Source organism: Choloepus didactylus, chromosome 19 (assembly GCF_015220235.1).
Source record: "Choloepus didactylus isolate mChoDid1 chromosome 19, mChoDid1.pri, whole genome shotgun sequence".
Classification (NCBI taxonomy): Eukaryota; Metazoa; Chordata; class Mammalia; order Pilosa; family Megalonychidae; genus Choloepus; species Choloepus didactylus.
The window spans coordinates 45,686,362-45,704,697 of NC_051325.1; positions in this window are offsets into that span (position 1 = coordinate 45,686,362).

The following is an 18,336-nucleotide window of genomic DNA, read 5'->3' on the forward strand; positions in this document are numbered from 1 at the left end:
GTATCCATTGATGCACAAAATTTTTAATTTTGATGAAGTTCAGTTTCTCCATTCATTCTTTTGTCATTTGTGCTTTTGGTGCTGTATCTAAGGTTTTGCCTAGCCCAGGACCATGGAGATTTATTCGTCTGTTTTCTTTTCTTTCTTTTTTTCTTTAAAATTCTTTTTTTAATGCAATTTTATTGAGATATACTCACACACCATATAATCCGTCCAAAGTGTACAATCAACAGTACACTGTGTCATCATACAGTTATACATCCGTTGCCACAATCAATTGTTGAGCATTTTCATTACTCCAAAATAAAGAAAAAATATTAAAAATATTCCTCTGTTTTCTAATAAGAGGTTTATAGTTTTAGCATTGTATTTAGTTGTTCTTTGATCCCTTTTGAGTTATATTTTGTGTATGGTGGGAGGAAGGGGTCCAAATTTATTCTTTCTCAAGTGTGTATCTAGTTGTGTTAGCACTATTTGTTGAGAAGACTATTTTTTCTCCATTGAATTGTCCTGGCATCCTTACTGAAAATCAACTTACTGTAAATGTGAGAGTTTATTTCTGGATTCTCAATTCTATTTCATTAGTCTATGTGTCTGTCCTTGTGCCAGTATCACATGGTATTAATTATTGTAGCCTTGTAATAACTTTTGAAAACAGGAAGTATGAGTAGGTAACTTGGGTTCTATGCATTTCCATTGAATTTTAGGATCAGGCTTGTCAATTTCTCCAAAAATTCCAACTGGGTTTTTGATAAGGATTGCTTTGAATCTGTAAATCAATTTAGTGAGTACTGTCATCTTAACAGTAGTAAGTCTTCTGATCCATGAATGTAGGAGTTCTTTCATTTATTCAGATTTTCTTCAATTTCTTTCAATGTTGTATAGTTTTAATAATGTAAGTTTTGCCTCTCCTTTGCTAAATTTATTCCTAAGTGTTTTATTCTTTTAATGTTATTGCAAATGGAATTGTTTTCTTTATTTCATTTTTGGGTTGTTCATTGCTAGTGTATAGAAGTACAATTGATCTTTGTTGATCTTGTACTCTGCAACCTTATAGATTATATCATCTGCAAATATAGTTTTACCTCTTCCTTTCCAATCTGATGCTTTTTATTTTGTTTTCTTTCCTAATTACCCAGTATAGACCCTCCAGTACAATGTCAAATAGGACAACCTTTACTTGTTCCTGATCTTAGAGGGAATACATTCTATTTTTTACTGTTAACCAAGATGTGGGCTTTTTGTAGAGCACTTTTTCGAGTTGAGGAAGTTTCCTTCTAATCCTAGTTTATTGAGTGTTTTTATCATTAAGGGTGTTGGATTTTGTCAAATGCTTTTTCTGCATCTATTGGGATGATTGTTATTCTACTGATGTGGTATGTTACATTAATTAACTTTCAGATGTTAAACCAATGTTGTGATCCTGGGATAAATCCTACTTGGTTATAGTTTATCATTCCTTTTGTATGTTGCTGGATTCAATTTTCTAGTTGAGGATTCTCACATCTATATTCATAAATTTTCTTTTCTTGTGATGTCTTTGCCTAGTTTTGGTATCTGGGTAATACTGTTCTCATAGGATGAGTTGGGAAGTGTTCTCTTTTCCCCCCTAATTTTTGGAAGGGTTTGTGAAGAATTGGTTTTAATTATTCTCTAAACGAATGGTAAATTTCACAAACGGTACTATCTGGGCTTGAGTTTTCTTTGTGGAAAGTTTAAAAATGGCTAATTCAATCTCTTTATTGGTTATAGATCTATTCAGGGTTTCTATTTCTTCTTGAGTCAGTTTTGATAGTTTGTGTTTTTCTAGGAATTTATCCATTTCATGTAAGTTGTCTAATTTGTGTACAATTGTTCATAGTATTCCTTTATAATTCTTTTTCTTTCTGTGAGATCATTAGTAATGTCCCATGCTTCATTCTTCATTTTAGTATTTTGAGTCCTTTTCTCTCTCTCTCTTTTTGTATTTTAGCTAAAGATTTATCAATTATATTGATCTTTTCAAAAATCAAACTGTTTTTGGCCTTTGATCAGACCACCTGTGCTGGTTTGAATGTATTATGCCCCCCAGAATGCCATTATCTTTGATGCAATCTTGTGTGGGCAGATGTATCAATGTTGATTAGATTGTAATTCATTGAGTGTTTCCATGGAGATGCAACCCACCCAGCTGTGGGGGATGACTCTGATTGGATAATTTCCATGGAGGTGTGGCCCTGCTCATTCAGGGTGGGCCTTGATTAGTTTACTAGAGAACTATATAAGCTCAGAAAGAAGGAGCGAGCTTGCTACAGCCAGGAGGGACACTTTGAAGAATGCACAGGATCTGAGAGAGGAGCTGCAGATGAGAGACAGTTTGAAGACGGCCGCTGAAAGCAGACTTTTGCTCCAGAGAAGCTAAGAGAGGAAAAAGACCCCAAGAGCAACTAAGAGTGACATTTTTGAGTAACTACAGCCTAGAGAGGAATGTCCTGGGAGAAAGCCATTTTGAAACCAGAATTTGGAGCAGATGCCAGCCCTGTGCCTTTCCAGCTAACAGAGGTTCCGGACATTGGCCATCCTCCAGTGAAGGTACTTGATTGTTGTTGACTTACCTTGGACACTTTATGGCCTTAAGACTGTCACTTTGTAACCAAATAAATCCCCTTTATAAAAGCTGATCCATTTCTGGTGTTTTGTGAAAAGGCAGCATTAGCAAACTAGGACACCACCCTTTAGAGCCAAAAGAGTAATTTAATCTTTTACTTTTTTTTAGTGGACTTAATGTCTGGGTATGTTTTCTAGTTTCAGCTTTAACACTAATAACACTGAATGGATCTTTACTTTCTTTAGGCTTCAGTCTACCTCTTTGTAAAAATGATCCTCGATTGGTCACTAGGATCACATCAAGTAATAAAAGTCCCTCATGTACACACAAAGAGAATTTAATGTTTCTGAAATATAATGTTTCTGCAACTCAAATAGAAACTCTGTGTAATTTAAGTGTTAACTCCCATTTCCTATCCCCACCATAGTCCCTATACTCTAGTTTCTGATTCTATGAATTTGCTTATTCTGATTATTTTATATCAGTGATATCATAAATATTTGTCTTTTTGTGTCTGACTTTTTCACTCAACATGATATCTTCAAGGTTCATTCATGTTGTTGCATGTATCAGAACTTCATTCCTTTTTATGGCTGAATAATTTTCCATTGTATGTTTCCATTCATCTGTTGATGGACACTGGATTGCTTCCAACTTTTAGTAATTGTGAATAACATCACTATAAACATTGGTGTGTAAATATATGTTCCAGACCTTTCTTCCAATTCTTTTGGGTATATACCAGAAGTGAGATTTCCAGGTCACATGGTAAGTGTATACTTAACTTTCTGAGGACTTGTTGTTGAGTTGTAGAATTTCTTTATATATTCTGGATATTAAACCCTTATTTGATATGAGATTTCTGAATGTTTTCTCCCATTATGTAGGCTGTCTTTTATACTTTCATGTTAAAGTCCTTTGAGGCACAAAAGTTTTTTGTTTTTTTTTAAATTTTATTGAGATTGTTCACATACCCTACAATTATCCAGAGATTCAAAGCGTACAATCAGTTGCCCCTGGGTACCCTCATACAGCTGTGCATCCATCACCACACTAATTTTTGTTCAAATTTTAGAAACTTTTCATTACTCCAGACAAAAAATAAAGTGAAAGACAAAAAAAGAAAAAAAGAAAAGGAAACTCAAATCCTCCCATATACCTAACCAACCCCCCTCAATTGTTGACTCGTACTGTTGGTATAGTACATTTGTTATTGTTTATGAAAGAATGTTGAAATACTACTAACTGTAGTATATAGTTTGCAATAGGTATATATATTTTCCCTATATGCCCCTCTATTACTAACTTCTAATTGTATTGTCATACATTTGTTCTGGTTCATGGAAGAGATTTCCAATATTTGTACAGTTAATCATGGACATTGCCCACCATAGGATTCAGTTTTATACATTCCCATCTTTTGACCTCCAACTTTCCTTCTGGTGACATATATGACTCTGAGCTTTCCCTTTCCACCTCATTCACGCACCATTCAGCACTATTGGTTATTCTCACATCTTGCTACTGACGCTTCTGTTCATTTCCAAACATTTAAGTTCATCCTAGTTGAACATTCTCATACTAAGCAACCACTCCCCATTCTTCAGCCTTGTCTTATATCTTGGTACCTTATATTTCATGTCTATGAGTTTACATAGTTCCTATCAGTGAGACCCTGCAATATTTGTCCTTATGTGTCTGGCTTATTTCACTCAGTATATTGCCCTCGAGGTTTCTTCATCAACCCATTTTTTTTTTTCAGATGGTTTTGTTCACATGTCATACATTCCATCCTAAGTAAACAATCAATGGTTCTATGTATGGTCACATATTTATGTGTTTACCACCTTCACCACTATCTATATAAGGGCATCTACATTTCTTCCACAAGGCAGGACGGAGAGTCAAAGAAGGTAGAGAGGCAAAAGAAAAAGAAAAAAGAAAGAGGAAAAAATATGACAGCTAGGAAGCAGCAAAAGGAAAGATAACCTTAAATCAAAGTAAAGAGTCAGACAACACCACCAATGTCAAGTGTCTAACACGCCTCCCCTCTCCCCCCTTATCTGCATTTACCTTGGTATATCACCTTTGTTACATTAAAGGAAGCATAATACAATGATTCTGTTAGTTACAGTCTCTAGTTTACATTGACTGTATCCCTCCCCCAATGCCTCCCCATTTTTAACACCTTGCAAGGTTGAGATTTGCTTGTTCTCCCTCGTAAAAGAACATATTTGTACATTTTATCACAATTGTTGAACACTCTAGATTTCACCGAGTTACACAGTCCCAATCTTTATCTTTCCTCCTTTCTTCTGGTGTCTCACATGCTCCCCACCTTCCTCTCTCAACTGTATTCATAGTTATCTTTGTTCAGTGTACTTACATTGCTGTGCTACCATCTCCCAAAATTGTGTTCCAAACCACACACTCCTGTCTTCTCCTATCACTCTGTAGTGCTCCCTTTAGTATTTCCTGTAGGACAGGTGTCTTGTTCACAAAGTCTCTCATTGTCTGTTTGTCGGAAAATATTTTGAGCTCTCCCCCATATTTGAAGGATAGCTTTGCTGGATATAGTATTCATGGTTGGTGGTTTTTCTCTTTCAGTATCTTAAATATATCACACCACTTCCTTTTTGCCTCCATGGTTTCTGCTGAGAGATCCAGACATAGTCTTATTAAGCTTCCTTTGTATGTGATGGATTGCTTTTCTCTTGCTGCTTTCAGGATTCTCTCTTTGTCTTTGACGTTAGATAATCTGATTATTAAGTGTCTCGGCGTAGGCCTATTCATATCCCTTCTGTTTGGAGTACGCTGCGCTTCTTGGATCTGTAATTTTATGTCTTTCATAAGAGATGGGAAATTTTCATTGATTATTTCCTCTATTAGTGCTTCTGCCCCTTTTCCCTTCTCTTCTCCTTCTGGGACACCAATGATGCATAAATTCTTGTAGTTTGTTTCATCCTTAAGTTTCCGGAGACATTGCTCATATTTTTTCATTCTTTTCTCCATTTGCTCCTTTGCGTGTAGGCTTCCAGGTGTTTTGTTCTCTAGTTCCTGAGTGTTTTCTTCTGCCTCTTGAGATCTGCTGTTGCATGTTTCTATTGTGTCTTTCATCTCTTGTGTTGGGCCTTCATTTCCATAGATTCTGCTTGTTGTTTTTTTGAACTTTTGATTTCTGCCTTATGTATGCCCAGTGTTTTCTTTATATCCTTTATCTCTTTTGCCAAATCTTCTCTAAACTTTTTGAATTGATTTAGATTAGTTGTTTAAATTCCTGTATCTCAGTTGAAGTGTACATTTGTTCCTTTGACTGGGCCATAACTTCATTTTTCTTAGTGGAGGTTGTAGTTTTCTGTTGTCTAGGCATCTGACCTCCTAGGCCACCCCAATCAAGTTTTCCCAGATGAGAACAGGTTCAGGATATAGAATGAGGAACTATTCAGTATCCAGTTTCCCTGATGGTTTTTCTTAGAGGATTGATACACCCTGTGCTTTTCTCCCTGGCAGGTGCACCTGTCAGCCTGTCACCAGCTGGTGTAAGAGTGTGTGGAGCGTGGCTCTCCTCCCCCAGGCTTTGGGGTCTGGTTCCAGTAAGGCAGGCAGTAGAGCTGGGCCCATCCCTTTCCTCTTGGGAAGCTATGCCCCCTTCAGAGAGGTCATCTGCATATCAATAAGTTCTTTGTTTCTCTGACTCTGCTGGTCAAAGTGCTGCAATTTTAAAATGGCTGAGGCTTTCTTTACTGCAAAGTGCTGTTGGCTGAAAATGGCTGAGGCTTTCTCCACAGAGAGAGAAAGGCACAGAAAGCTCTCAGATTCACCCATCAGCCAGAGATAGCATCCGATCCTCTGGGCTCCCCATCCTGAGACAGCTATGTCCCCTGACTCTCCCAAGGTCAGTTGTCACCAAAAGCCTCTGTCTGCTTGTTGGGGATTTGCTGTCCGTATTGAGCAGTTAACATTAAAACCCCAGTTGGAGCTGGGCTGAGAGAGTGCTGTTCTCTGGCACTGTGAGGCTTCCATGAGGGAGGGGCTCTTGGCTCTCGGCGTGGGTCCGCAGTTTTTACTTACAGATTTTATGCTGCAATCTTGGGCATTCCTCCCAATTCAGGTTGGTGGATGATGAGTGGACAGTCATGTTTGTCTCCCCGCAGTTATTCCAGATTATTTATTAGTTTTTTGGTCATTTATGAATTGTTCCAGGGGGTCTAACAGTCTTCCACTCCTCTCTATGCCGCCATCTTAGCTCCTCCAAAAGTTTTTAATTTTGATGAGTTCCTGTTTTTTTTTTTTCATTGTTTGTACTTTGGGTGTAAAGTCTAAGAAGCCATTGCCTAACACAAGGTTCTGAAGATACTACCCTATGTTTTCTTCTCGGAGTTTTATAGTTCTGATTCTTATATTTAGATCTTTGATCCATTCTGAGTTGGTTTTTTAAAATTCAATTTTATTGAGATATATTCACAAACCATACAATCATCCACAGTGTACAATCAGTTGTTCACAGTACCACTATATAGTTGTGTATTCATCACCACAATCCATTTTTGAACATTTCCATTATCACAAAAAAAGTATAAGGATAGAAATAAAAGTAAAAAAGAACACTCAGAACATCTCATACCCCACACCCCTCCCTATCATTAATTTACTTTTTGTCCTCATTTTTTCTCATCTGTCCATACGCTGGATAAAGAGAGTGGGAGTCACAAGATTTTCACAATCACATGGTCACACAGTGTAAGTTATATAGTTATACAATTGTCTTCAAGAGTCAAGGCTACTGGGTTACTGTTCAATAGTTTCAGGTATTTCCTTCTAGCTATTCCAATACACTAAAAACTAAAATGGGATATTTATATAATGCATAAGAATAACTTCAGAATGACCTCTTGACTCTATTTGAAATCTCTTAGCCACTGAAACTTTATTTTTGTTTCATTTCTCTTCCCCCTTTTTGTCCAAGAAGTTCTTTCTCAATCCCATGATGCTGGGTCCAGGCTCATCCCCAGGAGTCATGTCCCACTTTGCCAGGGAGATTTACATCCCTGGGAGTCATGTCCTACATGGGGGAAGGCAGTGAGTTTACCTGCAGAGTTGGCTTAGAGAGAGAGGCCGCATCTAAGCAACAAAAGAGGTTCTGTGAGGATTACTCTTAGGCACAATTTTAAGTAGGCTTAGCCTCTCCTTTGCAGTAGCAAACTTCAGAAGAGCAATCCCCAAGATCAAAGGCTCGGCCTTCTAAATTGGTAGTCCCCAATGCTTGTGAGACTATCAGGAATTCCCCTGGTGGGGAAGTTTAATATTTTCACATTTTCCCCCAGTCACTCAAGGGGGCTTTGCAAATACATTTTTATTTTCTGCCCTAATTACTCTGGGATGTATCAGGGCTTCACACTAACTTGTACAAACCAAGCAGATTTCACTCCCTATTCAAAGTTCCACATAATTAAAGTGTTTGGATAAACTGACTGTACAAGTTAAATTAATATAGTGTGTAATAAAAATATAGATTTTTGCACCTAATAAACATCTCTTCCTTTGGTCTCACACAGAAGTTGAAGTTTTAAAACACCCTCAATATTGTCCTTTACCTTTTAGTCCGATTCACATTAGTCCAAACCAAGTCCATTTTGTTCATATCACTAATTAAAGTCTGATTTCTTTTTCAGACTCTTTAACATCTGCTGTATGGGGTAATGCTGACATTCATAGCTGCTGGACTCTGGCTCTGAGTCTTAGGTGTCACACAGGTACCCAAAGTTCCAGGGACCGACCAGGTTATACACAAAGAGCTCAGCATCTCAGAATTTTTCATCTGTGCTGTTTATCATATTTTCATCTGTGCCCTTCTATTCCTGGTTTCCTAAATGGTTTCATCAAGGAGTGGTGCTGGCTTTTGTCAAAAGCCTTTTCTGCATCAATGGAGATGATCAGGTGGTTTTTTGCCCTTTGTTCTGTTAATGTGGTATTACATTAATTGATTTTCTTATGTTGAGCCACCCTTGAATATCTTGGACAAATCCCACTTTATCATGATGTATAATTCTTTTAATGTGCTTTTGGATTCAGTTTGATAGTATTTTGATGGAGATTTTTGCATCTATATTCATAATGAATATTGTTCTGTAATTTCTTTTCTTGTGGTATCCTTGTCTGGTTTTGGTATGAGGGTGATGTTGGCCTCCTAGAATGAGTTCGGGAGTGTTTCCTCTTTTTCAGTTTTTTGGAAGAGTTTGAGCAGGATTGGTGTTAATTCTTCTTGGAATATTTGGTAAAATTCACCCATGAAACCATCTGGTCCTGGGCTTTTCTTTTGGGGGGGGTGGAGGTTTTTGATTACTGATTCAATTTCTTTAGTAGTTATTGGTTTGTTGAGATCTTCTGCTTCTTCTTGAGCAATGTAGGTAGTTTGTGTGTTTCTAGGGATTTGTCGATTTCATCTAGGTTATCTGATTTGTTGTTACATAGTTGTTCATAATATCCTCTTATGGTTCTGTGGGTGTGGTAGTAATGCCTCCCCCTTTCATTTCTTATTTTAGTTATTTGTGTCCTCTCTTGCTTTTTCTTTGTCAGTCCAGCTAAAGGTTTGTTGATTTTATTGAACTTAAAGGATCAACTTTTGGTTTTGTTGATTCTCTCTATTGCTTGTTTATGCTCTATGTCATTTATCTCCACTCTAATCTTTGTTATTTCCTTTCTTCTCACTTTGGATTTACTTTGTTCTTCTTTTTCAAGATCTTACAGTTTTGAAGTTAGGTCTCTGCTTTGAGATCTCTTTATTCTTTTTAAATGTAAGCATTTAGAGCTATAAATTTCCTTCTCAGCACTTCATTTGCTGCATTCTGTAAGTTTTGGAGTGTTGTATTTTCATTTTCATTTGCTTCAAGGTATTTCCTATGTTCCCTTCTGATTTCTTCTTTGGCCCAATTGTTGTTTAAGAGTACATTGTTTAATTTCTACATATTTGTGATTTTTTTTTTTCCAGTTCTACCTCTGTTATTGATTTCTAGCTTCATTTCATTGTGGTCAGAGAAGATACATTTCATGATTTCAATATATGTTTTTTTTATTTATTGAGACTTGTTTTGTGACCTAAAATATGGTCTATTTGGGAGAATGATCCATGTGCCACTGGAGAAGAATAAGTATTCTGCTGTTGTCGGATGAAGTGTTCTATATATTTCTGTTAGTTTTGGTTGGTTTAGAGATTTTTCAAGTCTTGTATTTCCATATTGATCTTCTGTCTAGATGTTCTATCCATTATGTAAAGTGGTGCATTGAAGTCTCCTACTATTAATTTAGAACCAACTATTTTTCTCCCTTCAAATATGTCAATATTTGCTTCATAAATTTTAGGACTCTGCTGTTAGGTGCAGATATATTTATAATTGTTATGTCTTCTTGTTGAATTGACCCCTTTATCAGTATATAATGACCTTCTTTGTCCCTCATAACAGTTTTTGACTTAAAGCCTATCTTATCTGATATTTAGTATAGGTACCCCAGCTCTGTTTGCATTACTACTTGCATGGTGTATATTTTTCCCATCTATCCACTTTCAACCTAATTATGGCTTTGAATTTAAGGCAAGTCTGTTGTAAACAGCATATAGTTGGATCTATGCCTTGTAATTTTTGATTGAATATCATACATCATATGTAGACCAGTAGAGACTAAGGTCAATAGTGCTTATACTTGTACATAGGCATGCTTCTTTTGTTAGGTCTTGGTATGAGCTGTTGAAGCTCTCTAGTCAGGACTTGAGCTGGGTTCAGGTTTTGTTGTATAATTTCCTCCAGTTCATCATAAGCTTCAAATTCCTCTAGGGGTAATCTGCCCTTTCCTTGTGCTTGGGGAGGAGACTGGGTGTCAGAGAATTTTTCTCACATTTAGAACTTCACCCTCAGTTTTCAGGTACTCTTAAATAAGTGCCTGCATTTCAGAAGAGGTTGGCCGCATGCTCTTGTCCTATCCCTAGGGGTAGACGTTGTTGCTTGTTACTTGATGCTAGGTTCATTGTAGTGGGCAGAGGGGTTCTCTGTATTCTTGGCCCAGCCTCTGCTCCAGGCAGGCCCTGTTTGCCTGGGCCTGCAGGTGGGGTTTCTTTAGCATTCCTGCCCCTCCTCTTTGTGGCAACCAAAGACTGCTTTGTGTCTGTGATTGCTCTTGGGTGGGAACTCCCTGCTCCTCCTCCAGAGATAGCAGACTTCTGTGTGGAATGAGTGTAGGTTCTTGGGTCCCAGGTGGTTCCCTCCCCTTCCCTAGAAGTAGAGGGCTTCTTCTTGTACCCTTTTCCCAAGTATCATGGGTCTTTACCTGTGCCCTGGGGTTTGCTGCCCCTCCCTTATCAGCATAAGGCCTTTGCTTTGTGTGAAATTGGCGCCCAGGTAGAGGGGTGGGTTTTCATGCAGCAGCTTCTAGTCACCTCCTGTAGGCCTGCACCTCTAGGGGAACCTCTGCAGTCTCCTGCCCTCCCACTGTCTTTCTCATGAGCACCTGGTGGTGGCCAAGTTCCTGTCGGTGGGTGTCAATTCTCTTTGTGTCTCAGGTCCCCAGTCCTTTAGAATAACATGCTGGGCCACACTTGACCTCCAACAATTTGCTAAGATTTTAGCTAATTTCTTCTTACCTGTATGTGTGCCTTCCTCCCTTGCTCTGCCACAGATGAACCAACCCTGGTGGCCCACCCCTCCTAGGAGGGACCTGTCCTCTTTGGAATTCAGGTTACTTGGTTGCCCTGTGACTTCTGCTCTCAGATGGGCTCAGGAAAAGTTATGACTTTGTATTTTAGCTGACATTTTCATCATTGTTAAGGTGGGAGCAAGGCTCTTTTTAGCTTTCTGCATCCTAGGTGGAAGAAGAAATGATTTATAATGCTTTTACTCTCTACTCATGTATTCGTTTTTTTATCAGGAAAATTTTTACCCTGACCATAAAGACTCTTTATGTAAACTAGCAAGTATAGAATTGCCTTAACTTTCCTCCATGCTTACACAGCACCACTGGGGGGTTAACTGTAGACTGTGGGCTGGAAGAGTGTCTGCTGATGTTTATCATACCTCTTCACCCAGTAGTTGCCTGGGGAGGGTTGGAAGGGATTGGCCAACTTCAGTTTAAAACCATTGACTTCCTAATCTATGGAGGGGCAATATGTTCCGAGGGGAGTGCTCAAGTTTCTTACTCAGCCATTCAGATGTCCATCTTCCAAGCTGGAGGATATTAGTATAACCCTTTAGAACTCTCTTCACTTGCTACTTACATTACTGTAACACAGAGTTTCTTAACCTTGTCCCTATTGGCATTTTGTGCCAGATAAATCTTTGTGGTGGTGGGCTGTCCTGTGCATTTTTTGGTCTTTAGCAGCACCTCTGTCCTCTACCTGCTAGATGTCAATAGCACCCTGCCCCACAGTTGTGATGACTAAAAACAGCTCCAGAATTTGCCAAATGTCCCTTGGGGAGGAGGACAAAATTGCCCCTGATTGAGATCCACTGCTGAAACAGGTACTGTCTAAATGAGTTTCTAGACTCCAAGCAAAAAAAATTTCAACCTTCCCTTTACCATCTGTAGCAAATGCTGTTGGTGGCCCTCCCAACCCTCCTTTCCTGGGGCTCCCACCTCCCAGCTATTGTGCATGTTCCTGCTAACAGCTCACAGCTGCTGCATTCTCCTGAGAATCACCCTTGGCTGAGGGGAGTTGCTATAGCCTCTAATTGCCGGAGAGGTAACATCCTTCCCCTGGGGTGGCCTGCAGGCAATGACTGACAAATGTAGGGTGCAAAAGGCACCCCTGTCTCAAGGTTGAACAGCTGTTTGGTGCTCTTCATGCTTCAGAGAGCCCTGTGGGATCAGGCTAAGGCTAACTTGAGGTTAGCACAGAATTTTGACTAATGTATCTTGCTTATAAATTTTACCTGAAAGCTCTCCCTCAAGAAAACATTTGCCCTCAAATCCCCATCTCAGACTTTGCTTTTAGGGACCCTTACCTAAGACCCCTGTTCTAGTTTGCTAATGCTGCAGATATGCAAAATACTAGAAATGGATTGGCTTTTATAAAGGGGGTTTATTTGGTTACAAAGTTAGAGTTCTATAGCCATAAAATGTCCAAACCAAGGCATAAACATGAGTATATCTTCACTGAAGAAAGGCCATTGGCATCTGGAAAACCTCCATTAGCTTGGAAGGCATGTGGCTAGTGTCTGCTTGCTCCCAGGTTGAGTTTCAAAATGGTTTCCCCCAAATGTCTCTGCATCAGCCTCTCAGGGCAAACTCTGGACTAGTATCTCCAAAGCATCAGCAAAGTCTGCTTTCAATGGCCATCTCCAAAATGTCTCTCTAAGCTGCAGCCACACTGAGCTCCTTCTGTCTTTTATAGGGCTCCTGTAAACTAATCAAGACCCATGCTGAATGGATGGGGCCACACCTCCCTGGAAATAATCTAATCAAAGGTATTACCCACAGTTGGGTGGGTCACATCTCCATGGAAACAACCTAATCCAAAGATTCCAACCTAAACAACACTAATATGTCTGCCCCAACAAGATTTCATTAAAGTACATGGCATTTTGGGGGACATAGTACATCCAAACTGGTCAACCCCTTTCCCTCCACCCTAGGGAATTTCTTCATACTCCAGGATTGGTCCACCCCTTTTCCAGCTCCCATCTCAGTTCTCTCCTTTCTCTTACTTTTCCAGTGGAGCATAATGGGGTAGACTGGCAAGGCCCAGACCAAGAACCATATAGACACTTTTCCTAGGCTCAAGAAAGGCTTTTTCTAAGCAGCAGAAACCAACAAGTTGCATTTTCTTATGCTGCTACATTAAATCCTTAATAACTCACTCTGTTTTATTAGAAAATCAAGTCTTTCTATAACCAGCTATTTTTATGTCTTTTATGAATTTTCTCTCCCTGTTCTTTACCAGTTTTTTTTTTTTTTTTTTTTCTTTTGGAATGCTCATTTTCCCTCTTATTTTTTGGGAAGAATTTTCAGTCTCTGAGTAATGGTAACCTTTTTGTTTGTAACATATGTTGAAAATATTTTTCCAAGTTTATTTATTGGTCAAACAGAAGGTTTACATTTTTGTGTAGTACAATCTGTCATTCTTTCCTGTTTGGCTTCTGTTCTTGGCATTATGTTTAAAAAATGCCTTCCCCACCCTGGAATTATAATCTATTTACCTAAATTTTCTTATGGTAGTTTTCTGGTTTCCCTTTTTATGTTTACATCTTTGATTCATCTGGATTTTATTTTGATGTAAGGAGTGAGATAGGTATCTAGCTTAATTTTTCCTTCAAAGAAATAGTAGGTTGAGGGAGGTCTAGCAAGGATGCTCGTCCTTCAGCAATTCCTGCGTCTTTGTTTCATGATGGTAGCAGCTCCGGCTTATCCCTGGGTGCTCCTTTTCACATCCTGCATCCTGAGGACCAGGCAGACACACAGCTTGGAGTGCACCTGAAGTGCACCCTGCTTGGGGTGACCAGCATCATTTTTCAAGAAGTGTACCAACATTGCATGAAGTCTGTAGGATACCTGGGTTTTGTTGGGCAAGCGACAGAGTGACTCCCAGCATCCTGCTTCCTTTCTCCTTGCAGCAAGGAGAGGCTAGAGGGCACATGCATTTCAGTGGGTAAGTTTCACAGAATTTTGTCAGCACCCTGATATTATTTATTTTTATATCGGTGTTTTTTCTGTCTCCCTCAATGCTGCAGCCTTGGAAACACCCTCTCCCCTGCCTCCTTCCCTGCCTTTACCAAAGCTCTTGCAGCCTTCTAGCACCTGTTCCCTGCCTCAGGTTGCAGGAGGAGTCTTCAGCTCTTCCACACATGGGGGTTGTGTGACACTCAGAGAGCAGAAGTGACTTAGCCATGGGCACACGGCAAGTTTGTGGCAGAACCACAGCTAAAGCTTGGGTGCTTTGACTCCTAAATCAAGGGTTTGTTCTACTATGTTCCACATTGATAGTGACTAAGACATGGATCCTGGAACAAGACAGTCTGAGTTCACGTTCCAGCTCTGCTTCTTATTAGCTATGTGAATTTAAGTAAGTTACTTTTCTTCTCTGAGCCCCATTTCCTTATCTGTAAAATGAGGATAAAATAGCACTTATCTCATATGGTTGTTGTGAGGATTATATGGAGAACTACATTGTAAGGCACTTAGAGCATTGCCTGCCAAGAGCAAGCACTATATAAGGTTAGCTATTTTTTTATCATGTGTTCTGGATACTATGCATGCATAAGTGTGAGGATTGGTCCTCTTGCTATGAGCATTTTGATGATTGAAAGAGTTTTGGGAAACATTTGTTCCCTAATTAAAAATGCATAATTGTTTGTGCAACTTCAAATGCTCTGAAAACAAATAATGATAATGATAATGATAATAATAATAGACACTGGCTATTTCAAATGCCATCTGGAAATATTGGGAGCAAGAGATGTGGGTCCACACTGTTTCCTTGACTACAAATTGCAAAAGCCTGGAGACCTCCTGAATAGATCTAATCAACACCACTCTTTGCTCAATCCTAAATGCAAATTGCAAAAGGAACTACATTGGAAAACCCCCAAGTGTATACACAGATGATTTCCAAAGTTTTATTTCCAGTCTCTACATTCAGCAAGAGGATGAAACACTTGGTAAGAAAGTGAGTGTTGTCCTGCTCCTTCAGTCCTGGTCAGAGTCTAGGGGTGAGGGAGCTGGGAAGGTGCACCTTTAGGGGCTGGAGGCTTCTCTGTTCATTTGTTCACATCCACTTGGCCTATTGATTGTTGAATAACTAATTCTTCAACACATTTCCTATTGTTTTCCTTTCATTTTGAAGTGTCCCTAAGTACTTCCCACCTTAAAGAATTGAATTTGTCACTGTTCTGGTTTGCTAAAGCTGCTGGAATGCAAAATACCAGAAATATATTGGCTTTTATAAATGGGGTTTAGTAGGTTACAAATTACAGTCCAAGGACATAGAAGTGTCCAAACTAAGGCATCAACAAGAGGATACCCTCACTGAAGAAAGGCTGATGGCGTCCGGAACACCTCTGTCATCTGGGAAGGCATTTAGCTGGCGTCTGCTGGTCCTGGGTTTTGGTTTCAAAATGGCTTTCTCCAAAATGTCCCTGGGATTCTGTCTCTCCCACCTTCTCTCTCTCAGCTCCCTTGTATCCCTATTTGTTCTCCCAGGGAGTTTCTCTCCAAGTATCTGGGGGTCCTCTCAGCTTCTCTGGAGCAAACTCTGGCCTTCATCTCTTAGCTTAGCATCTCCAAACATCTTTCTGTCTGCGTATCCAAGTGTTTCCAAGCATTTGGGTCTGTGTCGGCTTTTAGCTCCTCCCAGGGGCAAACTCTGGATTACATATCTTAGCTTCTCTCCAAAATGTCTCCCTCAGCTTCTCTGAGCTCTTTCTTTCCGTGAGCTTTCTTAAAGGACTCCAGTGGACTAATCAAGACCCACCCTGAATGGACAGGATCATACCTCCATGAAAATAATTTAATCAAAAGTCCCACCCACAATTGTGTGGGTCACATCTCTATGGAAACAATCTAATCAAAATGTCCCGCTGACAATAGGTCTGCCCCCATGATTGCATTAAAGAACATAGCCTCTCCTGGGGTACGTAACAGTTTCAAACAGCATGGTCGCTATTCTACATTAACATCACATTGTTGCTAAGAAAGAATCCATGCTTCTTGCTATCAGGTAAGGTCAGCTCAGGAAAGGCTCTGGTCTTTGTAGTGTATTAGAGACTAATTCCAAGGCAGCAACTGGTTCTCCCCCAGTTGGGGCAGGGAGGGATATTATGCAGGAGAGGCTGCCCCATCCTGGGACTGGAGGTGCCAGGAAGAAATTACATTGCCGATGTGTATTGTGATTGTGTAAAGTGTGAGTCCCCGGGTGAAGAGGTTGCTAAGGAGAGCTGATGCGAGCTGAAGGCTGGAAAGAAATGTGGGGTGTGGTTTGTGTACAACTAAAGACAACAGTTGGTAAAAGGGGAAATGATGAAAGAAAGGATAAAACTAGTGTCAGGCAGAAGGCCAAGGCTCCAGGACATCGTCTAGGGTTGACAAGACAGGGCAGGGTTCTAGCCGATGTGGCTCAAGAACCCTGCGTGTGTGTGGGTGCAGGGGGTAGCCTGGCTCAAGGATGCTGACTTAGAGAGCTCTTCCTTCCTTCCTTCTCCAAGACTTGCAGGTGATGGGCACTAGCTCTACCTGGGATTAGAACAATGGTTCTCAACCTGGAGTTCACCAAAGCGTCTGTGGATGGAATTCTGGGAGTCTCTGAATTTAGATGGGAAAAATTACACTTTTATTTTCACTAACATATCACTGAAATTTAACATTTCCTTCAATTATTGAATGTAGGTAACAAAATACAGTCCTATCAATGGTACTTATGACTTTGTTACCAATAAAAATCAGGTATAGGCAGAGCTTGCTTTTTTGTGCCTTGCAGATATGTGCTTTTTACAGATTGAAGGATCGTGGCAACCCTTCGTCGAGAAGTCTATTGGTGACATTTTTCCAACAGCATGTGCTCACTTCGTGTCTCTGTGTACATTTTAATTAAGGTGTGTACATTGTTCTTTAGACACAATGCTATTGCATACTTTAAACAATCACAATACACACTGGCAAGCTCCCGCCCATTTATAACAGGCAATGTAATTTCTTCCTGGCACCTCCAGTCCCAGGATGGGGCAGCCTCTCCTGCATAATATCCCTCCCTGCCCCAACTGGGGGAGAACCAGTTGCTGCCTTGGAATTAGTCTCTAATACACTACAAAGACCAGAGCCTTCCCTGAGCTGGAAATATATGTGTGCAATAGCATTGTGTCTAAAGGATATAGCGATTCATAGACCACCATGTAGTGTAAGCACAATGTCTACATGCACTGGGAAACCAAAATATTCATGTGACTCACTTTATTGCAATATTCACTTTATTGTGGTGGGCTGGGACTGAACCTGCAATCATCTCTGAGGTATGCCTGTATTTTTATTTCATGTGGTAGTTATTGTAGATATATCAAATATCATTCATGATCAGCATTACTTTGAAATTATGAAAGTTATTAGACCTGATCTTGTTATTTACTGCATTAATAAAAAAGCACATATATTCCTAGATCACATTTGGAAAGCATTTTGATAACTATATTCCAATACAGTTGGTTTCTTTTGTAATCCAATGTATTTTATTTTGTACATTTAAAAATATTATTCTGAGAAGCGATTCATGGGCTTCACCCGATTGTTAAAGAAGTCCTTGGACAAAAAAGGTCAAGAAACTTTGGAGTAGACAGTGTGGAAGAGGGTACATAGCTAGAGGAATTCTTAGCCTCTCTGCCTAGGAGGGGGCTTGTGGCCAAAGAGAAAAGCAAGAGAATGTTTTGGAAGTTACTGGGACCCGAGTGCCGGACTCTTGACCACTTGCTCCTGCAGTCTGTTTCTTGAGTGGTGCCCAGGTCTGCCTTGGATGGACCCGGGTCCCAGGAGCCATTGCTGAAGGCTGGTGGACCTAAGTCGGGGAAGATGAGCTGGGGAGGGGACACTGGCTACCTCATTGGTCCCATATTCTCCATTTGAGAAATGAATTGGCAGATCTGAGATAAGAGCTGGCTTTGCCTGACAGACTGTGTCAACTTGGACCAGCTGTGTAACTTCTGAGCCCCAGTTTCCCCATCCATGAAATGTTATTTGTTCAACTAGCATTGTTTAAGGTCCAAGCACCGTGTAGAAGGATGATA